Genomic DNA, 14,809 nt, shown 5'->3' on the forward strand with positions numbered 1-14,809 from the left:
TATGCTAATAAAAATGTAAGATTACTTTTCACTTTGGTATTTAGCCTAACCAAATCTGGAGAAAATAATACAAAGTGACCAAACACAAAACTCAACATACATAGAAGAGGGAAGCCAAATTTCTAATCTCTGGAAAAAGTCAGTTAGGCAGTGCCTAAGAAGTTATTTGGCAGAAATATTTTCAATTTAGTTTTTGGTCCAAAATGAAAAAACTGCAAAGACTCTGTTTGTATATCTCCATCGGGCCATGCTTTACAAATAAATGAGACTGGGAAAAATCTTATGCCTGCCAAGGAAGAAAACCCCCTTGATTATTGGCATTTCAATGCAATTACAGAACTCAGGTTTAAAAATTAGACTGAATGATAAAAAGCACATTCTTCATAAATATTTAACCATCTTCAGTATGACAGTAATTATAGTGTGGAGCTCAGTAGCTGCATATTGCATTTAAAAGATCTGTCATGCCTTCCGTTCTAAATGCTTCCTTTCAAAGGTTTGTAATGCCAAGATAAAAAGAAAACTCCCCCAAGGTGGAAACTTGGAATAAAATTTTAGCTTCTAAAAATTATTATTAATGGTAGATTTTGAGGATGAGAGAGTGTCTGAAACACAGTGAGATTTTACAGTCAATCCTTTCTTTTCCTGAGAAAATGCTAGCAAAATATTTAGTAACATTGGAAAGCCATGCAATTTTTACATTCTGAAAAAATCTGGAAAGATTTACAGAATATTTCCAAAATGAAAACACTGATTTTTATTAAACCTTTTCTGTTTTGAAATGCCCTTTGATTTTATTTACAACATTTCATCATTTTAAAAATACTTGAAGCAGAAATAAAGTATTTGCTGTTCAATACAATTGTTTTAGACCAAATGAAATGTTTCTTTATCAGAATTTCCAAATAACCAAAAAAATATATTATTCAATCAACTTTAGATAGGTATAAATATATTTTGATAGCTATAAGCATATTTTGAGGCTATGGTAAACTGGTGAATAGCTTTGAAGAAGGCTTTGACAACTTCTACTTGATATTCCAAGTTATTTAACTAGAAGAAGCTAATTCCTCCATTTGAAGCTGGGGGATGGGAGAGCAGGGACAAGGTGTGAAGAGGGAAAGGGCTATTAGACACTTGAGTTATGTAAGAATAAAAAGTTTTGTCTTCAGGAGAGGGTGATATGTGTGGCTGTGCTGACACCAAGACATTTGGCCAAGGTTCTCACCTGTGGTAGAAGCAGGATGTGCAAGTCCCTTGCCAGGGCACAGTCTTTTTCTCTCCTATTCGGCAGCTGCAGTCAGAGCACCTTAAGAACAACCAAGACTTCCCCCTTCCCTGCAAGCAGAGAGCAGGAGCATCTTCCAGGAGCTATTTTCCCATTCTCTACCCACTCACTGGATATGAAACTAGGCTAGTTTGTGTGTGGGTGTTGGTGGGGGGTGGAGGTAAATAAAGACACATATGTTTATACAGCACTTCATCTCTACTGGAAGTCAGTGAGGTTTGAAGCCTAGCTGCTGCTTATGCAGCTTTGAAAATCTCCTCTGTCCTTGGAGCTGAACTATAAGAGGCAAGATTCCTCTCCAGCTTCATGGCTGCATCAGTGAAGAGTAACTGACAGTATCTCTCTGAGATGCTGCAAAGCCCTTTTTAGAATTAGTCAAAGAAATTCTGTTGAAACTTGAGTTTCACTTCAGATTCTTTTAAGTACTGAAAGACTTAATAAGTTCTTTGTGCTTCACTTCCTTCCACCTCTATGTTTTTTTCTAAGAAATCAAGAACATCCTTCCTTCTTGTATGTTAATAATACCCTTAACCCTAATTACCTGTATAACAAAACGGTCTATTTTTATCCATTTACGTTACTTTGCATTTACGACAGTAAATTTCATATGTCATTTTATCATTCAGTCAGCTAGTGGCACGATGATTTTTTGCCGCTTTTGAGAGTCAGCTTTAGATTTCTCTCTTTTAAATAATTTTGAATCATCTGCAAACTTTGTCATCTCCCTACTCATCCCTTTTGCAGAAGATATTTGAATCTGCTACATAGTACTGGGATCCCACTTCTAACTTAATTCTATTGCCACAATCAAGCATATATCCTGGAATCCTTTGTACCAGATCTTTTAAATACTCATTGACCCATGAAAGGACTTTTCTTTTTTTCCTGTGACAGCTTCATTTCTTTTACAATATTAACCTGATCATCCCTACTGATATGTTGTTTACACTTTCAAAGACCCCAGCAGATTTGTGAAATGAGACTTCCCTTTACAGAAATGACTCTTCCTTCATATCACTTTTAATCATTTTTCATCTAATTCTAGTACGTAGGATACTCATCACTCAATTTAAAGTTTCCTAGCTGGTTAAGTTGGGAACTTACTCTTTTCACATTCCCTCTGGGAGAATCCTTAATTTTTATTTAATACACAGAAAGATAATGGAGTTTAGATGGTTATTTAGCTCAGTTAGCTGAAAATTTGGTATGAATCTGCATAAGTTTCTCCAGTATAAGAGCCAAACTCACTGACCATTAGTTCCTTAGAATCCTCTCTGGTCCTTCTGAAGGTTTCACATCACATTTGCCACCTTTTACTACTTTGGTATTGAGGTTGAATAAACAATGGGCCAAACGTCATAGTCATTGACCAATCTCATTTCATTTTCATCCTTTTTTCCATCTTACTACTATAAATTTCCTGAGCTTCAGAGCAGAACAACAAAAACAAAGAGTGCATAATAAAATCATGAAGAAGGGAGAGAAGAAATATAGCCATCACTCAGAAACAATAAGATAAATAAAGAAAAAAAAGGGACTTAAATGTGCAGGAGTATAAATATTTGAAAATACACATTTTTCCCAAACATATTAAGCACAATAGTCCAACAAAGAGTGTTCTGTTCCCAATGCTGTGAAATAGATAAAGCTCACCTTCTAGAAACTCACTGGTCTAGTTGCAACTCCAACTTCTTTCTGATGTTACCAAATGGCAGCTTTGGAGTACTCATTTTTCCTCCTTTTGGGGATCAAGACCAATATCACTGATATGCAACTTTCTTGGAACCAAACCTATAAGAAAAAGAACTTTAAAATGAGGCACCCTTCATTTGCTGTTAAGAAGATAGATTAGGTAGATTTTCCTCTAAATTCAGACCATGAACACATGAATGACAAAGTGAAGTGTGAAGCAGGAATCTGGACCACTAATAGTGCTTGCAAATAAATGAGTAGGCTGTACAATTGAAAGTTTAAAGAAAATTCAGTATGTTTCCCTCAAGAAGGCCTGTTTATCTAGGGATGAAGCTCTAACTGTTGGCACAGTGTTGGCCTCTCTTTTAGGCATCGTGCTACATCTTCAGTTTAACCTGTTCATGTAACGATAGCTGTTGAAAAACAAAAATGATTCCTTCACAAGTGCCTCAAAACACAAAGTCTACATTCACACACACTCTAAAGTTTTTGTACATCTTCAGAACAGACACCAGAGTCATACAGATTATCTGGCCTGACATTCTCTCTGATGAAATCCTAATTATTAATGAATAGATCACTTTAATGGTCTCATTTCAAGGCAGAAGTAATTAGGGTGGTTAGTCCACCTGATTCTGCTATTATTTAAACATTGTAAAAATGCAAGAAGCCACAATGAGAGAAATTGTTTTCACTGAAGTTGCTCACCTTTATGTGAGCATAGACATATGTAAGCATGAACATACATTTAAGTCCACAATTTTATTTTCAGTTCAATAGTTTGAGCTGCTTTATGACTCTTCCAGTGAGCTGACTCTCCCAGGATCCTTTTGGGGACATCATGGGATGATATTAGAAGACCATAAGCACTTGATTGGTTTTGTCCTAATTCTCATTCAACAGTGAACACATCCCTCGCAAGGGTAAAACTGACATCATATCCTGACAAATATAATAGCCAGACTGTTAGCTCAGGCTTAACACCAAACAGAATTAGAAGGTTTTATATGTGAATGTAGGAAGACTCTGAAATGGTATCAACTGTGAGTGTTCTGACTCAAGAGGATGCTCTAGAAAAGGCCAGCTCCTTCCTTTCTGATGCAGATGATAGTATTGATTAGTTTCATCCTAGAAATCAAGCATTTGAGTCATAATATGAGATACAAATCCAGATATGCTATCTATATGCTAAGTTCTATTTTGTCACGTGCACTAAAATCATTTCTCTATTTCTATAGGTAGGCAGTTCTGCCTCTTTTCTCTCCAACACAACACAGGAATCCTTCTGCAGCACTCAGCTCTTCAGAGGCATTACAAGGCTGCTTCTCACTGCTTCTGGAGGAGTAGTGATCTTTGTCTTCCCCTGAACATAGCCTCCAAAGCACCATCCATCTCTGGGACCACACTGCTGCCTTGCAGTCCAGATACACCTGGTGGTGTCCTAACGTATCCAGCAGGGTTGAACATGCCGTTAGATCACTAAAATGACTGAGGTTAGAAGCTTTATCTGATCTTGGAGGGTTTTTTTCTATCATGGTTTTTAACCCAGACCATCTTTGCAAGGCAGATGACAGTTCAGCCCCATATTTAAGACTGTTCTGGCCAAAACCCTACAGAGATCCCTTTCTTCATTGCTCCTGGAAGACTGCATGTATTAGCACCATATTTGCATCTACTGTATTTAGCCAACTATTAACCTTTAAAGAAATCTCAAAGAACTACAAGGATTTGGCAGATAAGGTGAAATTTCACAATTAAATTTCAGTTTCAGAGGTAGAAAGGGTGCAGATGTAGATATCTAACAGAACAACATACTCTTCAGGAGCTTATAGCCATATAAGAAAAAAAGAAATATACCTTTTATAATCAGTTTTCAAAGAAATGCCTCACCTACCTAAAGCAAATGCTTCTAACTGACTATGCGTAAGTAGTGGAAATATTTTATTGTGATAAACAAGTTATTCTGAATCTTTATGGCAAGGATAGATGGAGAGAGGGTGGAAGAAATCGGAGGGGACAGAAATGGAAATATCTTAAATGACTAGCTGCAGTTCTACATGATAGATATTCTTAGAAAGATTCACATAGCAAGATAATAACTAGAAAGAAAACTCTAATCATACTGCTGCAAAGTACAGAGAATGTGGTTGCTGGTAAGGTTCTTGAAACAGAATCAGAGAAAGAGGAAAATAAAGAGCATGGAAAATTTGAATAGGAGTACAAAAGATTATACAGTAGGAATAGAGGTGTGATGGGGAAAAACTACATGTGAAGACTGGGGACAAAAGATGAAGAAGAGACACAAAAATGATGAAGGAGAGAGTTTCAAAAATTGTTTCAGACTAGAACAGAAACTGAACGTTAGACATCACAGTGAAAGCCACAGAAAAGGACACAGAATAAGAGCTGCAGTGTTAGGATACAAAGCATCGCAGCCCAGATCTATAAAACTTCACAACTGAGATTTGCAACTCAGCATAAGCAATATCCAAAATGCCTGCATGTCAGGAGAAAAATGAAAGGTTGGATCCTCTGCTAGCAGGAAACAATTTAGTCCCTTTGACTTCAAATAGAGCTGGAGCAATTAACACCAGCAAAGAACCTGGTCTGATAGATCCATTCGTTTCCTTACTAATAAAGGCAGAGGACAATTCTCTGTTAATCTGTGACAAACTTAAAATAACTCTGACTGTTACAGCTCAGGGAGTAGCAGATGAAACAGGCACAGTACAGCATTTGGAAGAAGCTCATTTTATTAGAAGCAGCTCTGCATTCTCCTTGCGAATCTTCAGCAATGCCCCTGTTAATAACTGTTATTACATGCATACAATGAATGGTCATCCAATGAGAAAGGACCAGTGCTGCCAGATATGTGAAAAACACAAACATATTTGGGGAGGCCAAAATTTTCTTTAAGATGTTGACACAACACTGACATACATTACTGAAGTCTTAACTAATTCCCACCTGGCTGAGCACCCATTGTGACTAATGTAGTGGGTCCCAATACCTCTAAACTCAAGGTATGAGATTTAAGCACTGCTTAAGCCTCAAAGAGGCTCTGTGCTAGAGGTTCTCTCCAGAAGTTTGGCATCTTTCCTTTTGGCTTGGCCAAAGGAGAATCTCTGACTTAGCATCCAGCCCTGCAAATTACTGCAAGCGTGAGCCTAGTTGAAGCTTTTCCCATCCCACTGACAAAAAAATGCTTCCATCCCTGGTAGGGTTGGCTAGAAATATTCCCATGTGAACATTGCGGTATAGAAGTGTTCTGCAAGAACAGGTGAATTTGCTGAGCCATTTGACAGAAGCAGGTACATTCTTTAGGGAAGAAAGCCCAGTTTCCTGGCAGGTCACCATCTTCTCAGCAGTATGTATGTCAGAAAAGCTACCACACAGCCATGGTCCTGGAGACTCCAGGATGCCAGCTAAAGCTGCTAGTCTTAGAGCTTTAGCCTCCCCACCAAGGAGTGGGAAACTTTTTGGTCATGGGACTCGACTGAGGCCAAGACTGCTCTGCTAGCAGCAAGTGGTCAGGAATATGTGAACAAGAATATAGCAGTGTCCAGGCAGCTCAGGGAAGTTCATCAGCATTTTGCTTTTGAAAAAAGAATACATATGATGCTTTTGGTTTTAATTTCTTCATACAGACAGAAGTTCAGTAAACTCTTTCCTAAGAGGAATGTCTAAATTTTGTTCAAAGGCAGAAGCATTTTTTAAAGCTTAAGAATTTCCTCCTGAATGTAATCATGTATCTCAATGAGCCTTAGTACCTAGGCACCCAACCATTAGGCATCCTGAGAATCTGTTAGGCTTCAATGTCTTTGTTGATCTGAGTCCTAAAATACCTTCCAAAAAGTAATCTTATATTGGAGAAAGCTCTATAGAAAACAGAAAGCACAAGCTGGCAGATTATTAACCTACAGCAATTAATATATATATTCAACTTCACTGTCTCAACATGTGCTCTTACACTAGCAAAAGACAAAGGTTTAGGATGGGATCAAGGAGCGAGGATCACGCAATGCAGAGTATCAACCTCCCCCCTTAACATCCATGTATCCTGCAATCTATGGATGGCTAGCAAAAGCAAGTCTGCTGTAAGACGTTTCTTGATGTGTAGCATATAGTTTCCAGTGCAATAGTCCACTGCATTGGAAGACACGATGGCTGTAGCTCTTCTCTGCTACCTGCAAAGTGGCTAGCATCACATAAAGGAGCAGTAAAATAAAGCTATTACCGGTCACAAAATAGCAGTTGTACTTTTCTCTGGTGCATTCCTTCCCCCTCTGACTTCTGCGAATTTGTCAGCTGCGAAGCAGCCACCGTGCAGAGAATGTTTACAAGCCTGAGTCTCTGCAGCCAGGGAATGGGAGACAGGACATTTATCTTTCTCTATCATTTGGAAATTTTTTAAGTTTATACAAATATTCTTATTTCTCATCAGGATAAAAGCCAAAGACTTTGAAGAATTTTCCTGGAAAAAGAAAAAAGAAAAGGAAAACTCTCCAAAACCTCTGCATGAAATAAACCCATTAAAATTGAACATGAGATGTTTAGAATTGCTAAAAGTCTTAAAGTTAGGGGTGCCTACTCAGGATAGAAAAGATTTCATTTCAAATACCTGATCTGTTATTCCTCCTTTCATGAATGTGACAACTGCCTCCTCCCCACTCCTTGGACACTGACATTTCAAGTCAGAATTATCTCTTACCATGTCCTCAGGAAGATCTCCTACTTTATATAAACAATTAAATATTTATTGCACACATCAGACTAAATAGTCCAGCATTTAGGTCACACACTTGAGAATACAGAAGGCCAAGTGTTTGGGTTTTTTCATAAGAAATGCTATCCTGGAGCAGAAAAATATTTCCTGAAAAAAAAAATAACTTGCTCAAATTGGTACACTTTCTTCAAGAATTTTAATTTGAGTAAATTGTCATCATTCTGGCAAAAAAGTTTGCTGGAGACACTCAGGTCACCCCACTCCCAGGACCTCCATCTCACACCAGCGCAGCCAGCGGACACCCGGTGGTCCTGCACTGCCAGAATCTCATTTCCTTGACCCCGTGGCAGCCCGCTAGAAAAAGTGGAGCCCTCCTAAGTCTCAATTTACCTGTACATTAGCTCCTCGGCTGCCAGGCCTTCCCACTAGGCTCCCCACGTCCCTGAGCGGGAGCTGCCTCTCACACACCAGCCACCTTGCAGGGCGGCTCGTGACAAGGCTCACAGGGACCGGCCAGAAACATTCCAAGAGCTCCATGTTGAACTCTCCTAAAATGAAATGTTTCAAACACTTCCACTGTGCAGGAAATCTCATATTTCCTGTTCTCTGCTCAAGTTAGGAAGAGCTTTAAAAAACTGAAAAGGTCCTGGGGGGTAGACATGTAATCTCCTGCACAGAGTTACTTTTAAATTTTATTCCCAGTTCTGAAACCTCTCTCCCTATGAGCAAAAACTCAAGTTTTGCCATTTTCTAAATAGAGCCAAAATTTTACCCCCTGTAGTCTTCTGTCATAAACAAAACAACAACTTTTAGAAAACAGTTACTTCTTACAGCTTACTTACCTCAAAGGATTGCTTTGGGGCCTAATATTCGGCATGTGCTTTCAAATCTATAACGAAAGTTTCTAAAGTGTGCATGCAGAACGTACCAGGGGAATTTTAAAATATATTTTCCCCCACTTTCTGTCTCCCACCTTCACTTTTCAAAAGCCGGCGACCAGCCTGCTGAACTCCATTGGCCTTTCGAAGCCAGCAACTCCATCCAAGGAGAAATGGGCAAATAAAACCCAGGACGGTAACAGCTGCTGAGCGCAGCAAAACCTGCCAGCAAGCAGGCAAGCTGAGCACACCCGAAGCTCAGAGCGGGAAGAGGCATCTCCACCCCCAGGGGATAACAACAAGAAATGCAAAACCTCCTGCTTGGGGAAGAAAAGGGACAGGACTGCCTATGCTGATGATGTTGCTTGGATATTCTATTTTTGGTCAGAATTTTGAAGACCCCTTTGCGCCCATTTGTCACTACATTTTCACAATTTCAAATGTTGAAAAAGGGCAGTTGCATTAAAATTATGAAGCATCTTTGTGCTTCTACCAAAAAAAGGTAGAGTGTTTTTTTTCAGGAACTGTGAACTCATATGTAATATGCTTGGGCATAAAAAGAGAGTTAATCTTCAGTACTGGTATGAGTTTTCTAAAACAGCTGGAGAGCAAAAAGTACAATAATCCAAGCAGCTTTTCCTGGTTGATTAGGTAACAGTGTTCACACCGAGGCACCTAGCACGAGCACTCTGTACGCTGCTGTATTTCCCTTGTTTAAGATCAATGCGATCTGTGTGCACAGTGTAAACACAATATGCACAGAGCACATGCAAAGAGGGGCCATGACATCCAGCAGCGTCACTGGATTCCCTTACAATAGCAATTTCCGTGGAAGAAGGCCCCCACAACAACCACAGCACCGTCAATGGGCAACAATCTTAAATCCAGCATGCAGATACTCAGTCTCCGTTACTTAACCTGAGGTTCATTGTCATGGCATTTCCTGCTCATCTTTGTGAGTGTTCACGTCTGCCTGGAGAATAGCCTCATGGGGAACTGGTTCTTAAGCAAGGAAGAAACTGGGCATATGTAAAAAGTGGAACATCTTTAGGGTGAAAAACCACACTGCTGAAATTCCTCTTCATAGGGAAAGGTGCTCCTTTGGCTAAGAAAAAGAAAAGCTGAAGCGGGACTTGCAACCCTTCCTTCCCCTTCCTGGAATTTTGGGGGAGCTGTGAGCATATTTTGCCATTGGGTCACATGTGAAATATGAACAAAACATCTGCTGTACCTTGGTGTGGCACTTGACATAACTGTGCCCTGAGCCATAGCAAAATAAAAATCACAGTCACTGTGCTTACTGATATACTATCATGATGCAATTATTTTGGGCTCTTTCTTTTTGACTGTTTCATGATGAAAAGTCCCTTCTGCTGCTACCATTTCCATACTACTGAAGGTGGCCATCCTTTTGCAAACACAGGGGATCTGAAATAACATCTGTAACGAGGTATTAACTATAGTATAATGGAAAAATACCCCTGAACTTTACAAAACTGCCCATGATTTATAATGACTGTCTATCAAAAGATGTCAGGGGAGGGAGTGCAAATGAGACTACAATAACTGAAGTAAACACAGGAGAATAAAGATAAAAAGAGGCAACCACCCTGATAGAGTTGCTAGGACATTAGAAGAAAAACAGCAGTTGCAATTTATCAAGTGATTAAGCTCAGATACTACTCATTAGGGAGGCTCCAGCTTTCTGAACAACAACATTTTGCACTTGCTAGAGGTACAGAGGTATATTTTCCATTAAGAGTAAATACCATGAATGAAAATACCTCTTCTTAAGCCTCCAAAAAAAGAAAGAGAGAGAAACCTCAAACACCTGTGTAACTGAGAAGGAACTGTCTTTTTTAATGTCAGTGAAACTACTCAGAATTTCAAAGCTTGGCATGTACTTAGTGTTGGGCTTTTGATAAGCTTGTTCATGTTCTACAACAAAATCTTGTTACGGGCAAAAGGGAACGCACCTTATATACTTAGCCAAGAATGTACTGTTCAACTAATGAAGATTTTAGCATCTAATCAGAATACAACATCCGGTTATTATTGTCCAGTTACAATAACACCAACATGTCTAGTCTGAATTATCTAAGAATTACAGAAAAAAAGAGTTGACACTATAGGAAATTATATATAACCTTCCTAGTGCCTACCCCTTTTCTCTGGTATTACTTTCACTCTTTTAGTGCTTTTCTAGGACCTAAAGTCAACAGCTCCAGGCTTCTGTAAGAAGAAAAGGCAGGGGCTCAGAGCATCTCACTAGCATCCTCAGTTCGTTGCCCCAATTAATAGAAAAGGCTGATGTTTGTTCCTAACTAGAACTGCACAAATGGTATCAAATCTAAAACAAGCTAAAATCAGCTCAGGCCAAGAAAAGCCCAGAAAAGTTTCAAGACCCTGTGCAGTTAGGCCAATAAAAAGTCTGTGGCCTTTTACTAGTAATGGCAAAAACAATTTTTACTGGGCTACATGTATGATTAAGACATGCAGATGCTTGTATACAGCTCAGAAGAGAAAGGTACGTACACAAACGTCCCTTGCTGCAACAAGAGGCCAACCTACTGCCTGTTCCTCTGAATGCCTGAACCCTAAATATCACAGAATTAGACATGAGGCACACAAATCCACTGCCAAAGCTCTGCTCTGAAAAGCTGTGACCACATCAGAGTACCTAGGCATAGATACAGTCGCAACCATCTCTTAATTGACATTTGACTGATTTCTAGAATTACAGAGCTATGACTGTTACTTCAGTATTGTATAAATACCTGACATGATGTTTCTAAGCATTAAATATGTAGAATACGGTATCTTCTGAAGTCAGATGGTTTTTCTAGTGGAAACTGATGTCTCTTTTAATTATGTAGAACTTTTGGACAGTTATCAGCTGAAGGCACAAAAAGGAATGGATACAAATGTATTTAGATTTTTGAAAAGTCCAGGAGAAGATATTCAGGAAATTAAACTATCTTGAGTGACGGACATGGCTTTCTCATGGGATTGTAATGACTGAAATAAAACAAATTACACGCAAAAAGGACTAGTGGTTACCACAGCAGGTGTTAACAAAGCGTTGGGAATATCCAATAGTGTAGTTTAATCTGTTTACAAAGGATCTAAAAAAGGAGTGAATAACAAAGCGTGCAGACGACAAAAATTTGCATTGATTGGGCTTAGATAAGTTAGAAGGGAAGAAAGTTTAGGCAGCTTTAGCAAAGCTGGGGAAAAGAGCCATGGGGATTCAGGGTCAAATTATCCACACAGCTAGATGGCATTATCTATGACCTTTAATAGCACAGAAACTTTAGTTTTCTGCCCAGGGTTTTGAAGGAAAATTTCCCCAGAGCAATACACTACAAAATTGATCCTTATAACTTTTGGTGTAATATCTAGTACTAGTTACTTGGATAAAAGATACTGAATGAGATGGACTTTTAGTCTGGTCTGGTGAATCTATTCTTGTGCAAATATTAAAAACATAAGAAATAAAGAAGTGTTCAGAGAAAACATACAGCTTGAATAACTTCTTTTGTTATTAGAAAAAATGAATAGGAAGTTGCCAAACAAGTGTATGGGTTTATAGTCAGGCTTCTACCGATTTTTGAACTTGTTTCTTGGACGAATCTCAAAGAACAAACAGAAAGAGGACAAAATATAGTCACAGGACAGTTATTTAAAGAGGACAGTAGTCATGTGAATGAGGTATCTGTGATAAAAAGCTGGTGAGCTATTCTAAATGTTATTTGTACTGGAAGTTGAACAGTAATTCTAAGGTTGTTAAATCTTGAATTTGAATATACTAGTTACAGATAGGGATTCCATAAATTTAATTTATTGTCTGTTGCCAAATTCCTTGAGTTATGTCAAGATCAACTCCCAACTTCAGGCTTGACTTAATACTTGACATTTTAGTATCTTAACTGTTTGAGCATTACTATAAAATACAGGGCTAAAAATGCTTGCGTTGTGTTGTAGCAACTCATGTTCTCTGCCTCGGGTTGCATCCCAGAGGTTATTCCAGGAATGGAATAACATGTTGAACTGACATTAACAGAGATTTTGATTCAACTGTTCTTAAGTTGTTCATATGAACAAATAGATGACAATTTTCCTTGAGTTTATCAACAGTACATGAAAAACAGCTTATCAGTTACATCAGATCTCATCTGACATTTCTAAAACACACTGTTCATTTCCCCAGTCACCTCAACTGGTCTGCAGCTCCTCTTTCTGCTTCCCTCCATCTCCTGATTTGCAAATATTAGGCTATCATGTAATCCCCATACAGTAGCCATCCTGCAGACCAGGGCTTACCAAATAACAGATTGCCATTCTATTTTCTGAGTTAATGCTGAAATAAATGTATGATTTATGGGAATGTGATTAAGTTTTAGTTCTGTAACATGAACATGAATCAAAACTTCACACTTGCAAAGAAGAAAGCCAACTACATACTAAGCTGCTTTGACAAAAGTGTAGCCAACAGGTCAGGGGAAGTGACAATTCCCATTTATTTGACACTTGTGAGACAACATCTGCAATACTGTGTCCAGTTTTGGGTTCCCCAAGAGAAGAAAGACATCGACATGCCACAGTGAGTTCAACAGAGGGTCATCAGGATGTTCAGGGGGCTGGAGCTTACGGTTTATGAGAAAAGGCTCAAAGAGCTGTGTTTGCTCAGCTTTAGGAAGAAAAGGTTCAGGGGAGATCTTATTGCTATGCACAACTGCCTAATGGGAAGATGTAAAAAAGATGGAGTCACAGATCCTTCCCAAAGGTGCAAAGTGAAAGGACAAGAGGCAATGGACTCAAGTTGCAACAAAGGAACTGCTGATCACATATTAGGAAAAAACTATCCACAAGGAAGATGGTCAAATTGCGTTGGTCAGGTTGTGACACTTTTTCAAAACTGTTTTATTACCTTAGTGACTCTAAGCAGCTGCACAACTTCACCAGAGGAGAAAAGATGCCACCTGCTGCCTGTAGCCTATGAGACTGGATTCTTTGCACCTCTGGTTATCAGGCACCAGATAAGCAAAGGGTTTCAGGATTGCAGTTTTAGACAGAGGTAAAACTTAGGCACCTGAGTATGCATTTACATGACTGGGAGCAGTAAGCTGCATGATTTGTTCTGCCTTTCCTCTCCAAAGAATCTACATAGCTGCATTAGTATGGTTTTGAGTCCAGGTTAGATGGCTTCTGGAGCAGAGCTGACTCACAGACAGCTAGCATGGAGCACGGTCAGAGCAGAAGCATGACTCACTGTGCCTATCTGTATACATATATCCTCAGATCCACTTCAGGCATCCTAGTCCTAGCTGTCTCTTGGTTTCCAGTGTACAAAATGAGTACGTATACTTCCTTACCTCAGTGAGAATCTTGAATTCTCAGACATTGTCATAATCAGGCTCAGAAAGGTCTCTAAAATTCTCCACTGTTCCTTTTTTAAATTAAAAAAAGTATTATGAAATAGCTTGCACAATTTTCAAGTCTCCTAGAGTGCTCATTTTCACACCGAGAGATGTGTACTCCACACTTTACCCCAGACAGCTATCTGTGTGGACATGAGGGATTTTGAGAAGTTACAAGTGTTTAATGATTGTTGAAGAGCATGAATTTTCAAGTGTATCAACAAGACAAACAGGGAGATAAGATCTGGCAGTGATGAAGTTTCAAAAGCCTTGCTTGGAAGCAATAAGCGTGCCTATGAGGAACAAGTTTGCTTGCTAAAAGCTGCACAAATTGAGGTCTGGAGAATCAGGTGCCATATGAGAGCAGTCTTCAGTCTAATAACCAATTTGTATTGTTGGGGGCTCAGGAAGATGAAATCCTTTTGCTTTAAAAGAATCATCTCACTGCGCATTTTGTCAAGCTGTGCTTGATAATATGAGAAATACTAAAAATTGCATGAAAAAAATCAGTAATAATACTTAGCTCATGGGCAGCTTGCTTTCTTTCATGGATCAAAAGCACTTTACAAGATAAACAGTTTTATTTCCTTCCTTGCAAGTGAAGAAACTAACACCAAAATGCTAAATGACCTGGTAAGACACTGCCTGATCTTGGATTTAGACCAGGATTTTCTGAACATCAGTCCATTGCGCAAGCCACTAACCAGCACTGTCTCCCACTGCTTGACAGTATGTTCTCAGCATGCTAGTATAGCTGCATATATTTTGAATTTTAAATAATGAGCTGGCTAATAGTCTTTTTTTT

At 38.9% G+C, this 14,809-nt stretch overlaps 1 protein-coding gene and 1 long non-coding RNA gene across 2 annotated transcripts in view; one reads left to right on the forward strand and one right to left on the reverse strand.

The window, feature by feature from the left end:
- HS3ST1 (heparan sulfate-glucosamine 3-sulfotransferase 1) overlaps positions 1-9,879 on the forward strand; it is a 37,169-nt gene extending 27,290 nt beyond the window's left edge. Inside the window, exons 4-5 of the transcript XR_010389127.1 lie at positions 4,219-4,473; positions 7,425-9,879. The gene's annotated coding sequence lies outside the window, so the exon portion shown is untranslated. The remainder of the gene's footprint in view (positions 1-4,218; positions 4,474-7,424) is intronic.
- The window catches only part of LOC112996528 (uncharacterized), a 117,734-nt gene continuing 105,870 nt past the window's right edge, over positions 2,946-14,809 (reverse strand). Inside the window, exon 3 of the long non-coding RNA XR_003262473.2 lies at positions 2,946-3,079. This is a non-coding gene — a long non-coding RNA (uncharacterized LOC112996528). The remainder of the gene's footprint in view (positions 3,080-14,809) is intronic.

Source organism: Dromaius novaehollandiae, chromosome 4 (genome assembly GCF_036370855.1).
Source record: "Dromaius novaehollandiae isolate bDroNov1 chromosome 4, bDroNov1.hap1, whole genome shotgun sequence".
NCBI lineage: Eukaryota > Metazoa > Chordata > Aves > Casuariiformes > Dromaiidae > Dromaius > Dromaius novaehollandiae.